At 39.3% G+C, this 14,408-nt stretch overlaps 1 long non-coding RNA gene and 1 other non-coding gene across 2 annotated transcripts in view; one reads left to right on the top strand and one right to left on the bottom strand.

Annotated features, from left to right (window-relative positions):
* Positions 1-14,408, top strand: part of LOC139180918 (uncharacterized) — a 150,404-nt gene that overhangs the window by 99,231 nt on the left and 36,765 nt on the right. The window lies entirely within an intron of this gene.
* Positions 5,647-5,718, bottom strand: TRNAG-UCC (transfer RNA glycine (anticodon UCC)). Its single transcript has one exon. It is a non-coding gene; the product is annotated as a tRNA-Gly (tRNA).

Here is a 14,408-nt window from a genome sequence, read left to right as displayed (position 1 = left end):
ACCATTTAATATTTTCTGTCTGAGAATTTTGTCTTTCATATTAGCTACTAGACTTTGGATCTGACAATATTATTAACACACTGTGAGTATGTGTGTGTTGATATAAACTAAGCGCTTACTGCTGACCCTGAGATTAGAAAATATATCCTCCCGGTACTCTGTGCAAGTTAGTGCCTGTCATTATATCTTGTATATGCAAGCTCAATAAGGTGCATTTATTTAATTGGAATTATTACTGTCTACAATTTAAGGCTAGAATAAGATCATCAACCTACAGCCCCAGAGAAGGTTCCTATCCATCTACTTTCAAATACAGTTTTTGTACAAGGTTGATTTCCTATGCTATTGAAATACCTATGATGAGGAAAGCCAAAATGATGGCCAACACTCCAGACCCTTCTTCATTATTCCTTTGCTATTGCCATAATCCAGAATTTGATATCTCAGCCTGGGACTTCTGCAGTAGTTTTATGGCACGCTTTCATAAGTCTGGTCTCCAGCCAGCCAGTTTGTTTTGTCAATAGCAGAAATAACTTTTCTTATGGGCTACTATAATTTTGCTTCTTTCCTGCTCAACAAATGTCTTACCACACGGAGGCTCAGTCCTTCTGGGCTGATGCCAGTTTTCCATCATCAGAAGAATTCTGCTGGCGCGTACGAGCTCACATATGTGTATTTAATCCTCAGCAAAGGTACCATTTTACAGATAGGAAAACTGAGACACAGAGTGGAAAGTGACATGCAAGACATTACAACCAACCTGTGTCTGGCAGAGAAGGGGTATGACTTCAGGTTGTCCCTGTGTAAGCCCCATCACGTGCTCTTTCAGCTGCGTCATATGCCTATGTTTAGTTTTCTAACCTTACTCATCACGTGCTCTTTCAGCTGCGTCATATGCCTATGTTTAGTTTTCTAACCTTACTTCTTCTTGCTTTTCTACACATAAGATTGGTGCTGGTCATTCTGATATCCACAGTATCTCCACAAATACAACACACTGGTACGTTTGTTCACCCTAGCCCTTTATTGGAATACCCCTGTCTCCTTGGAGATTCAGATCCCACTCATCTTCAGGGGTCCCACAAGCCCCCTTCACTCTATCCTCACTGCCCTTCCTCTCCTGTCAATTTTTCTGTCATACAGTTCCCAGTATTAGCATATTGTCATCATTATTTGATGGATGTTAATCATTCTTACCAAAACATATTGTGAGCTGCCTGAGGGCGAGTACCATATTTTATATGCCTTTGATAATTCTTAGCACAGTCATAAGCCCATTGTAAATGACAATAAATGCTGGCTGTTTAACCGTTATTTTTGCTTTAAATGAGCCTTTCCTTTTTTTGACCTTTTCCCAATGAGGATTTGTTCACAGACTGAAACTGAATGTTAGCCATCAGTCATTCTACATTTCAGTTTTATAATATAATAACAGTAATTCTTATTAGGTTAATTTCCCTATTCAAAACAGTAAATGTAAAACATGGGGAAATAACAAGTTGCTTTAAGACATTTCAGATGCCATTTGGAATTTTCAGGTTGAGCTGAAGAAATAATTTGAAAATGCTGGTGTCATGCATTTAAAAATATTTATTTATTTTTGGCTGCGCTTGATCTTGGTTGTTGCGTGTGGGCTTTCTCTAGTTGTGGCGAATGGGGCTACTCTCTAGTTGTGCTGCATGGGCTTCTCACTGTGGTGGCTTCTCTGTTTGTGCAGCACAGGCTCTAGAGCACACGGCCTTCAGTAGTCGTGGCTCCTGGGTTCTAGGGTGCTGGCTCCGTATTTGTGGCTCACGGGCTCAGTTGCCCTGCAGCATGGGGGATCTTCCCAGACCAGGGATTGAATCTGTGTCTCCTGCATTGGCCGGTGGATTCTTGACCACTGAGCCACCAGGGAAGTCCATGTCGTGTCTTTTACACGACATCCATGTCGTGTCTTTTATACACTATACTTTTATAGCGCTCACCCCTCCACTGCCAAATGGTCTATTAAAATGGATTAGCCAAACGGTTTGTTCAGGTTTTTCTGTAAATATTTATTTCATTATTTATTAAAAACAAACACAGATCTAAAGAATGTAGTAGGCAAGGTAAGATTAGACCCTCTATTTCCTAGTGTCACTTCACACTGTCTAAACAACATACTGATGAGGAAACAAGTCCTAATAAGGTGCTGGCTGCAGTGTATACCCCAGCTTGGTGCTTATTCCTTTATCAAGAACCGTATTTCTCTCCCAATTCATCCTCATCCCTTGTACCCTCTCCACCTCCTCTTTCCCTGCCCTGCCAAATATCTGACCATTCTTAGGACTCATATAGTCTAAATAATTGTCTTTGCATTTTTCTGATTTAGTATGAGTCTCAGAGCCAGAGAGAGAGAAATAGAAACAGGCAGGCCCAGGGAATCTCCATACTAACTTGATATAACATTCTGTACAAATTCCTCATGATAAATACTTATATGTAATCTTTGTATCCTTTTTGGATCTTTTTTAAAATTTCCACATCACTCTTTTCTTAACTTTTTGCACATTAATGATTCTGGTATAGGCATTTTCTAAGATTGATGGATAACTAGCTAAAAGGTTTCATAGCCCAAGGCAAGGGAGAGGTCCATTAACTTCACATGGTCAATAATTTCCCTGGGTAATGCCCTCTTCTGAGACTTTATTACTAATAAAACCCATGTTTTAATGTTCAGAAAAATTAAACATCATTGTAAGCTGTTCATTCTTAAAATTATGCCTGTCCTTGCCTTTTTGCTGTGTCTTCATTCCTCAAATACATTGTTACACTCTTCTTATATATTTCTTTAAAACTTAAATTTTGTTTTCTTTTTATATATTGAGTCCCACACCTAGAAACTCATGTTCATTTTCAAGGGACACATTTATGTATTCCCTTAAATACAGGAATTAAGCATGGTATTCTGAAAAGGGGTATCTGTAACAAGTAGCTTTAGTCAAACTATATATTTATATCTGATGGGTCTACTAGGATTACTGGGATGCAAAACCACCATCTGAAAAAAAGAAAAAAGATACCATCCACTGAGGAAAATAACATAACTTTGTTTTGTTGCCCTCTTGTTTAATGGATTGACTGACTTGGACTGAATATGAGGCTTTTTCTTCTGCAGACCTTCCTTTTTCATCCAGAGAAACCTTCTGTGGACTATTATTGGCCTTTTTGTAATTTGTCAGCCTATCTGAAATCGTTCACTCTTTTCATGGCTTTTAATTTTTAAATCTCTTCCAGTCACAAAACTTAAAAGGTCCTTTTTATTTTCTGAAATAAGTCCAAATGCACTTTGGACTTGTTTAGTTTTCATTTAAGTTTCATTTAGTTTTTCATTTAAGTTTCTTAGTTTTCATTTAAGATAAGCTTAAGGCATTAAATGATCAACTGAGAACATCCACCTATATTTTTAACTCATGCTAGTAAATTGTCAATAATCTATAGTCTTGGGTGCATACTGTCTCATACTGTTCCCAGTCCCAGTTTTATTTTTTTTTTATTTCAGTGATCTAAAAAACACAGAAAGAATGGGTTGGGAATCAAAAAAATCTTATTTCGAGCTCACCCTTACCAGCCAAGTGACCTCCAGGAAATATAGTAGTACATTAGTTGTACATTACCTCTCAGAACCAATACTGAAAAGCAGTAACACTTGGCTTGCCTTGTTTACAGGGCATTAGTAAGAAGGAGTGGAGGCAATGTGGATGAAAATGCTTTCTGAAATCTAAAACCCCCAAATAAAAAGTACTATTGTGATAACTAGCAAGCTGGAATAGATGTAGCTGCATTTCAGCCTTTCTGCTTCTCTTGGCGTGGAATGTCTCTCTATAAATTACTTTGTCTGCCATTGGCAATTTGTGAAATGGAAAAAAAATCAAGGTCAAGAAAATATGCTCATGGGTTATTCTTCTGCATATTAATAAGTGGAAATGGTCCCCAGTATTGCCCTATAAGTTATAAAACCTGGGGGAGCCATGTTGGCTAATTATGTTAATAGTTAGATGCTGGAGGATGTTGAAGATTAATTCCTATATAGAGTTTGTCTCATCATCCATTTTTTACCTGCCAATCTGTTCCAACTACTAAACACTTAGGCAGAAAGCACAGAACTCCAGCCATTAGAAAACAAATGTCCACACATACTTAACTACCAATGTGCCTGGATCCTTCATCTTTGATGAAAATATATTGCCTGTGATGAAATTATATTGTAAATATTTGCTTGACCTTTTCAAGTGGAATGGATTTGCTGTTCTCTATAGAGCTGTGTAATATATGAAAGTGAAAAGTGAAGTCGCTCAGTCATGTCCAACTCTTTGCAACCCCATGGACTGTAGCCTACAATGCTCCTCCATCCATGGGATATTCCAGGCAAGAGTACTGGAGTGGGTTGCCATATCCTTCTCCAGGGGATCTTCCCGACCCAGGGATTGAACCCGGGTCTCCCGCATTGTAGGCAGGCACTTTACCATCTGAGCCACAAATAGCTGTTCAGTCAGATCAAATAAATACTTCCAGTAGTATTTTCTGTATAATCTGCTCTAGAAAAACCATTCCATTTTCTAATGGATTCGATAGAAGACTAAAAGAAGCTACTGATGTGAGGCAGCTTAAAATGGGCAGTGGGAAAATGTTTAAAATTAGTAAAAAGTTGGACAGGAAATCTTCATCATGAGAAATACATCAGGTGTAAAAATTCATATCCCTTGATAAAAGGAATCACAAATGTGTGCAGTGCTTTCAACTAGGGTAGTATTGTCATTTGGGAAAGAACACTTCATTGTGAGGAACCCTCTCTCTCAGAGGGCAGGATATTTAGTAGCCACACCTGCCTTGCCATCTAATGACCCTACCCACTGTCATTGTAACAAACAGCTTTTTTTTTAGGACTAGAAATCACCCACTATTGAGAACCACTGGAATAAAAATTCTACATGTTAAAGTTGGAATAAGATCTAGGTTTTTGTCAGACAGTGGACATTAGAAACACACAGAATAATTTTGAAATGACAGATAAATTGAATTTTGAAGATAATTTTAATTATAGTGGAGAAAGCAATTTTAGTTGTACTTGATTATTACATTTACAGATGAGTAGCTTCTGTTGAAACCAACTTTTAAATATTAATCACTTTCTGTTATTTATGATAAAATACAGTTTACAAATGAATTTTATGAATTCTGTGAATTAATTTGACTTATTAATTGACAGTTTCCTATCACTGACTTGAATTTTCTCCGTCTGGACAAATTGCACTAAGTCCCCCCCACCCCGCCAAGAATGCCAGCTCTGCTGTCACAGTTACTAATATACATCACCCTGTCCTCACATGGCATTGACTCCAAGAAGTTTCCTGTTGAATTCTTCTCCAGATATTTATTGACTGGCAAATAAATGTCATTTACTTTCCGTAAAATACAGTCAAGAGCTTATAGCTACAAATACCATCACTGTTTTGAAATAGAATCTTTATTATGGCCTATAGGTTCAGTGTGATTTGGTACCTGGCTATCTCTGAGACTTCATTTCCTACTTCTTTGTTAAAAAAAAAAAAAAAAAAAAAAAACATTATTTGGTTATGCTAGGTCTTAGACTCAGGATCCTTAGTTGCGGCATGTGGGATCTAGTTCCCTGACCAGGGATCGAACCTGGACCCCTGCATTGGAAGCACAGAGTCTTAGCTACTGGACCACCAGGGAAGCCCCAATTTCCTACTCTTTAACTGCTCCCTTCTCTTAGTTTCACTGGCTTCCTTGTAGTCCCTGAAACTGCCTTCTGCCAGGTCCTTCAGGGGGCCTTGCCCTGGCAAACCCACCTACCTGGATCTTGTTATTCCTGATTGTCACATTCTTCTTTTCTTTCAGAACTCCACTCATCCCCTCAGAGAGATCTTTTAGGACCAGTGTATCTAAATGTGTTTCCTTTCACTCTGTCATTCTCTGTACCCTTTAGCTGGCCTTTTTTTTTTTTTTTTAATTTAATTTTATTTTATTTTTTAACTTTATTGTATTGGTTTTGCCATATATCAAAATGAATCTGCCACAGGTATACGTGTGTTCCCCATTCTGAACCCTCCTCCCACCTCCCTCCGCATTTGGAGGATAATTATTTTACAATGTTGTGATGGCCTCTGCCATACATCAGCATGAATCGTCCATAGGCATACATGTGACCCCTCCCTCGTGTACTCCCCTCCCATCTCCCTCCCCACCTTATCCCTCCAGGCTGTCACAGAGCACCAGCTTTGCATTCCCTGTGTCATACATTAAACTCCCACTGGCTATCTGTTTTATGTACAGTAATGTATATGTTTCCATGCTCTTCTCTCAAATCATCCCACCCTCTCCTTTTCCCACTTTGTCCAAAAATTTGTTCTTCAAAGAACTGCCGCCTGCCATTTACTCCATAGTAATTATTCAGTACGGCTTCCCTGGTGGCTCAGTGATAAAGACTCTGCCTGCCAGTGCAGGAGACACAGGTTCGATCCATGGGTTGGGATGATCCCCTGGAGTAGGAAATGAAAACCCACTCTAGTATTCTTGCCTGGAGAATCCCATGGACAGAGGAGCCTGGCGGGCTAAGTCCATAGGATGGCAAAACAGTTGGACAGGACTTAGCAACTAAACATAAGAGCAAAATTATTCAGTAAATCCTTTATTAGTAACATATTGAGATGGATTAGAGTAGACTGCCTGGATTTGAGTCCCAGTGCTATGCCTTACTGATTGGGTGACTTTGGGCAGGTTACTTAACTTTTAGTTCCCTCAGTATCCACATCATAGTGCTGTTGGCCCATCTTCTCCCTTAGCATTAAGATATATCCATGTTAGAAAGAACTTCAGAGAATATTTACTGCAGTTTTCCATCCAAGGCAACAGCTCTCTTCCTGTTCTGTATCCCTGTATTCTTTCATAATTGTATCTTTTTCTTGTTACTCAAAAATCTCATAATGGTGAGAACAGAGAGTTACTTTTGGAGTTATTAGTGTCTTGTGTGTGGCCCTTTTTATACAACTCCTACACGGAAAACTTCAATGGTCTTGATTTCATCTCAAAACTGATTTTCAACAAACATAGCTCTTGAACTGAATTGATTTTCTCCATTACATGCTACAAAAAGTGATAATTATCATTTAGTTATTTGACAGTTTGTCTCAACAAACATTCACCTTGAATATTTCTTATGTCCTTGTAGGAGATGGTGAGTATTTGGAACAAAGGGGGAGAATGAAGAAAAAATTTATATAAAATCCATGTTGTCACAAAATTTAGAATGTAATTATGAATATAAAAATTAATGCTCATCACATAGGGACTCTGATTTTTTTTAAACATCTGAGGGCAGGGTTTTTCATTTATAAAAGAAAATTTTTGTTGCTGCATGTTTTAATGAATATTTTTGTAAAGTTAAATTTAAAACCCTGATTTTTCTTAGGCATTTAATTTATACTTGTTGTACTGTTGCAGATCAGTAGTCATGGTACATATTCTTTGATGGGTGTTCTCTAGCTCACACTTAACAGATTAAATTATGTTAAACAATTAACCTCAATTTTATTTAAAGTGTCTAAGAATCTCCATTTACAAATTTAATATATCTGATTCTCACAAGTTCTTCAAAAGCCTCCCAGGATAAGAGTAGAAACAAAATCTTCCTGTTCACTTAAGCAACTCCTCTGAATCAAATAAAGCAGAAACATTAATAGAGCAGGAGCACTTACATATTTAAATAATCTTTAAACTCCATGAGATTGTCTTACACCTTTCAAGTCAAAGTCACAAGTCTAATATTAATTAACCATTTCAAATTAAAATCAGCTCACATGTCAGATTCTCCAGTACATCAGATTTTTTTAATTTTTTTTAAATATAAATTTATTTATTTTAATTGGAGGTTAATTACTTTACAGTATTGTATTGGTTTTGCCATACATCAACATGAGTCCACCACGGGTGTACATGTGTTCCCCATCCTGAACCCCCCCTCCCTCCTCCTTCGCTGTATCGTCCCTCTGGGTCGTCCCAGTGCACCAGCCCTAAGCATCCTTTTAAATGTGCCAATAAGCATCTTAAAACATAGAATACACTGAACTGACAAAAGATAATCCCAAAGTTAATACAAAGTAATATTGCTATGGTTTTGATTTTAGTTATTTTTTTTCTCGTATAGCTGCAAAATGCAACTAAAGTTTCTAAGACTTGAGGCCATAATTTCAATTTGTTGTCAGAGAAGTCAAAGCCAGGACACAGGAGCCCTCTCTTGTAGTATTGGCTCTCTCTGACCTGATTCAACATAGTCAGTACTCTTACCACCTGATTGGATGCCACATTGTTTTGTTTGTTTTGGGTTTTTTTTGAGGGGGTGCCACATTCAAAAAAATAGTTTTTGTCTGTGCTGGGTCTTCATTGCTGTGCACGAGCTTCCTCTAGTTGTGGTTCCCAGGCTTCTCATTGCAGTGACTTCTCTTGTTGTGGAGCACTGGCTCAGTAGTTGCCCTGCAGCATGTGGAATCTTCCTGGACCAGGGATCAAACCTGTGTCCCCCACACTGGCAGGTGGATTCCCGACCACCAGGGAAGTCCTGCCACATTGTTTTAATACTTCTTCCTGACTGATTCTCATCAGCCTCCACTAGTTTGGGGTTTTTGGGGCAGTGGGGTTACCATATTGTTTTGTTTGAAAACTTTTTATTTTCTACTGGGGTATAGCTGATTAACAATGTTGTGATAGTTTCAGGTGGACAGCAAAGGGACTCAGCCATACATATACATGTATCCATTCTCCCCCAAGCTCCCTTCCCATCCAGCCTGCCACATAACATTGAACACAGTGCCCTGTGATTATCCTTGTTGGTTATCCATTTTAAATAAAGGAGTGTGCCACATTGTTTTAATACTTCTTCCTGGCTGATTCTCATCAGCCTCCACCACTGTGTCATAATTTCATAAAAGACTATAGTTCATGATAGCTACTGTATAATACCTAATAGTTTACTATACCATGCATATACATGCACAAAATAAACTATTTTCATCTTACCTTAAGTATTTTTGTAAGTAAATACATGCTGGTATTAAAAGATTCAGTTTTAGCTAATGTTCATGGTTCATTTCAGAAATACACAGTTGTTTATTAGCAGGTCTTAAACCAAACAGGGTAGCAGAAAACACAGCACTTCACATTTGATTGAGCACATTTTTAGAGTGAATGAGAAGAGTTGATTAAAGGTAAAAGGGATCTGAAAAACCAGTTGGTCTTTGGGAGGATTTCACAAATGACTTTCCAAGCTTTTTTAACGAATCTATTTTTGCAGTAGAGTCCACATGCAACCTATAACACAGGAAAATATGAGCGGATGGCCCCTTTCGATGGATAGAAACATGTATTCAAATCAGATTTCATTTATAGCCCCCCTTCCTTGATTTTAAACTGCTTCAGTTTATTTGTATTAGTGGCATTTAACTAAATCCAGAGCTAGAGAACAGAACCTGAGGACAGAAAAAGCAGCTGAATTAACTTTAAAGTACTCTTCATATTATCCTTTAAAATCTTTACCTCTACAAAAAAAGTCCTCTAAGTGTGACATTATGTAAAGGAAATGTTCAAGTGCAGGCATTTACAAAGCTGGCTGAAGGAAACTATAAGCAATGAAGTAGCCGAAGAAAGAATGTCAGAGCGAGCCTGAGGTTTCCATGTGAAGGCCTCACTTCCTAATTGTTATTATGCTTACAAGGACACTCTGTAAAAAGAAAAATGAACGCCTTGTTCAACACCTGCTATAAAAAGATGCTGGGACTCTGTGGCTTGCTTAAATCATTTTTTTCCTGAAACAAATTGCCGAACAAGCCCTAGGCCATTTAATTTCCAAATACCAGTAATTAAAATGAGTAACATCGTCAGAATTTGGCAGGGCCACAGCTTTCTTTTCTCTTTTCATTTTCCCATAAATTTTAGTGAAGGTCAGATTTGTTGAAGGGAGGAGAGGGGGCGAAATCTGCCGGCTCTGTGCTCATGGGAGGTTAAAATATGACTTGTTCACGATGTCCCTCATAGTTCAGGACTTAATGGTCCTTGACGGGGATAACCTAGAAGTTAATTTTACTCTGTGTCCCAAAAGCAGTCATTGTCAATGTAATCTTTCTTGTGGGCTGAAGGGTATCGTCAACAAATGATCTGACTTTCAGTAGCAATTGACCAGCAATGTCTCGGACCCAAAAAGTCAGGGATATGGCTCCTTATGGATCTGTTTCCTACTCATAGTGGTAAAAATATTTTTATCTTTTTTTTTTTTTTTTTGCTTTAGCTCTTATACAGTCCATTTTTACATCTTTATTCCTAAGAATTAGTTCTTAATAGTTTCACTTTATTTTTTTCTTAAGTTGGTAATGTATCCAACCCGTAAACTGTAAAAATCCTTCAGAATGCAGTATAGACTTGTATGAAGAAAAAAATAAAAACTTTTAAAAGATATGGCTGGCTCTTTTTTTGGGAGAACTGGGGTAGAACAATGCAGAGCACATGTGCCTCTGTCTCAGTCTTTGTTTCTCATCTTAGCCCTCTTTCTTCCTGGATGGGCAGACTGGATTGAGTTGTCTCACCTCTCTTGGTCTCATTTTCCTAATCCAGAAGGAAAGCTTAAATTTGGCCTTGGTGAGAAGTCAGTGAACTCAGTTATGCATCACAGGGCAGATTAGCTTTCCAAGGAATAACCCAAGTCTCATTCCCATGAAGGACTCATCAGGGATAAACAAGTAGGATTTTCCCTTTTCCAGTCTCCCCTCACCATAAAGAGAGTAGTAAAGTCTGATCTCCTTCAGATTTGGGTTCACCTTCCCCAGATGAGAATAACAGGCATTGCTTTGCAAAATGTTGGCCCCCTGGGTTGTTCTCCACAGTGGCCCAGACAGAGAGGATGACTATCGGAATCTATGGAAGCTAGACAGTAAATGCCAAGGACATGAGTATCAGCAAGGGCCTTGAGTGGCAGAGCCTGCTGGGAGGGACATTGCAGTAGAAGGACTGTACTCTCTAATTGAAGGCCTGTAATGGTGGAATATGTGAGAATAGAGGACAAAGAATCAGTCTTAAAAAAGGGGAGGGCAGTGGCAAGAGCACATGGAGATGACATATTTGTATATAGCATGGAATATAATCCTATGTACTCGTGCAGATAAATGAACTGCAAGACTGAGATCTGCCTGGTTCTCTCTAATTGAGCCACAGGATACCAAAAGCTCAAAAGGAACAAAAATTGTAGGTGTGATTAAACCCCGGATTGTGTGTTCCTGAAAGGACTGTTGGATGAGTCTCTTATCCCAGATGTCGTAATACAACCAGAAGGTTTCAGGTATGATTGACAAATAAAATTGTAAGGTGTTTAAAATGTACCTCATGGTGATTTGATACAGCTATACATTCTCACCAAAAATGGTCCACAGGAGATGAAATGGAGCAGAAAGAACAACATGAACCCAAACCAAAACAGAGATACATGGAGATACATGGAGCAGTAGACCTAGGAGAGAATTCAGTTCAGTTCAGTTCAGTTGCTCAGTCATGTCCGACTCTGCAACCCCATGAATTGCAGCACGCCAGGCCTCCCTGTCCATCACCAACTCCGGAAGTTCACTCAAACTCACGTCCATCGAGTTGGTGATGCCATCCAGCCATCTCATCCTCTGTCATCCCCTTTTCCTCCTGCCCCCAATCCCTCCCAGCATCAGAGTCTTTTCCAGTGAGTCAACTCTTAGCATGAGGTGGCCAAAGTACTGGAGTTTCAGCTTCAGCATCATTCCTTCCAAAGAACATCCAAGGCTGATCTCCTTTAGAATGGACTGGTTGGATCTCCTTTCAATCCAAGGGACTCTCAAGAGTCTTCTCCAACACCACAGTTCAAAAACATCAATTCTTAGGCACTCAGCTTTCTTCACAGTCCAACTCTCACATCCATACATGACCCCTGGAAAAACCATAGCCTTGACTAGACGGACCTTTGTTGGCAAAGTAATGTCTCTGCTTTTGAATTGGGTGACAACTAAGGCTGCTGTAAATGTTTCATTGCTTAGATCATGTTCCCAGGCCTTATTCATGTGTGTGTGCTCAGTCGTGTCCAACCCTTTGTGACCCCATGGACTGTAGCCCACCTGGCTCCTCTGTCCATGGGATTTCCCAGGCAAGAATACTGGAGTGGGTTGCCATTTCCTCCTCCAGGGGATCTTCCTGACCCAGGGATTGAACCCACATTGCCTGCATCTCCTGCATTACAGGCAGACTCTACCCACTGAGCCACCTGGGAAGCTATGGAAATGTGGTTACCTTGACAATAGTAACATTTTCTAGGCCTGATCCACTTTTCCAGGACATTTAGGAAACCCCAAGAGGGCTGTGCTCAAGAGCAAGTTCACTCTCAGGTTGTGACAAGGCTCTCCCAGGACCATGCTATTCTGAGTGGAGAAGAGAGAGTAGACCCTTTCCTTCTGTTAAGTTGGGTTCTGAAGCAGGGTTGCTTCTAGTCCATACGTGGTTAGGGACATTTAATGAAATATCTTCCTCAGTCTTAAAATGTCCTTATATATTAGCACTTACATAAGTAGCCAACTGACTGGAGAAATGGATTCCAACTAAATGCAGAATATTTCTCTTCCCTTTGAGTACATAAGACTAGGTTCAGCCTAGTTCTTAAGACAGATCTTGTCAATGTCCTGTCTATGTCCCTGAAATTTTATGTGTATAGACATCCAACTACCTAAATCTGTATCCCTTAGGATATAGATGCCTTAGGATCTTCCCTGTACAAGGAAATGCTGAGGAATTTATGTAACATCTCTTGGGAGCATCTGCAACCATTGAGTCTCAGGATAGGTGTGTAAACCTCCCCGCTCTGTCACCTCTGAGTGGGTGTTATACATTGTTTGCCAGAGGATTCCAGCTCCCAAGTGCCCACCAGGGTCATTGGCTTAATGTCTTAGCTACCCTCCCTGCCCTGTCTCATGACACCAATTCCTCTACCATTGTTACCTGCCCTTACTTACCGACTGAGCTACTTAAACTTGAATTCTTACTTCAGGATTCAAATCTTGCGGGGGGCGGGGGGTGGATTAAGCCAAACACCTTCAAATGAGCTCTCTCCAAGAAGCTTCTAGTAGCCCCTACAAGTAGACTCTTCTTTGGTCATGTTGCATGCTCATCAGAAGCATTCAGATATGTCTGTGGACATGCCCTCATCTGGCAGGATCACTCCACCAGTTCACCAGTCATGATAGAATTCTGCTTTGACTCACACTGTCCATCCTCCTGTACCCATGCTGCAGCCCAAATTACTTTTTTTTTTAATTTCAGCTGTACTGAGGTATAATTGATAAATAAAATTGTAAGGTATTTAAAGTGTACATCATGGTGATTTACATTAATACATTGTGAAGGGCTTCCCAGGTGGTTCAGTGGTAAAGAATCCATCTGTCTGTGCAGGAGATGCTAGAGACTCGAGTTCCATCCCTGGATTGGGAAGATGCCCTGGAGAAAATGGCAACCCACTCAGTATTCTTACCTGGAGAATCCCATGGACAGAGGAGCCTGGCAGGCTACAGTCCATGGGATCTCACAGAGTTGAACATGAATGAGTGAGCACGCATGCATACATTGTGAAAGAATCCCCCCCCCCATCTAGTTAATTAACACATCTATCACCTCACACAATTATTTTTCTTTTCCCTTTTTGGTGAGAATATTTAAGTTCTACTCTCTTAGCATATTTCAACTATAAAATTTAGTGTTATCAGCCAAATTGCTCTAACCCAGAAATAGCAGAGGGATTTTGCCATGAAGATTGTTATCAGAAGCTTCCATAGTTTGAAGCCACAGAGCATGGTGAAATTAAAAATAATATACAACATAAGGCAATAATAATAGAAATCATATTGTGCATTATCTAAGATGATTATTTCCATTAATATTTTCTGCCTTATTTATATTGAGGCTGTATAAGCAAACTACTCCATTTCTTGCTTAGCAGGTATGAGAAAGAGGGAAGGGGTGGGAGTGGGAATAGAAATATGGTATATTTGACAAATCTTTCATTTACCTGTTCACTGTTAACCTTTTGTTTACTCAAAGACAAAAATAAGTGAATATAACATAATTCAGGTACAAAAACTCCATGTTACTGTATTTTTTATTCTGAAAAAGTGAAAATCACAAAAAACTAAAATACTTCTCATATTTTGGCCAACCCAATAAATCTCTCCCCATATAGAGATAGAAAAGTTACCTTTTCAGGGTATGGTAGGCAGAATACTAAAATGGCCCCCAAGATTCCTGCCCACTGGTGGTTGCACCCTTTACAATCCTTGAGTATGGGGTGAAACCTGTGAATATAATGAGAAATAACTCCC

This window comes from Bos indicus, chromosome X (assembly GCF_029378745.1).
Source record: "Bos indicus isolate NIAB-ARS_2022 breed Sahiwal x Tharparkar chromosome X, NIAB-ARS_B.indTharparkar_mat_pri_1.0, whole genome shotgun sequence".
NCBI lineage: Eukaryota > Metazoa > Chordata > Mammalia > Artiodactyla > Bovidae > Bos > Bos indicus.
This window is presented reverse-complemented; position numbering and strand designations above follow the sequence as displayed.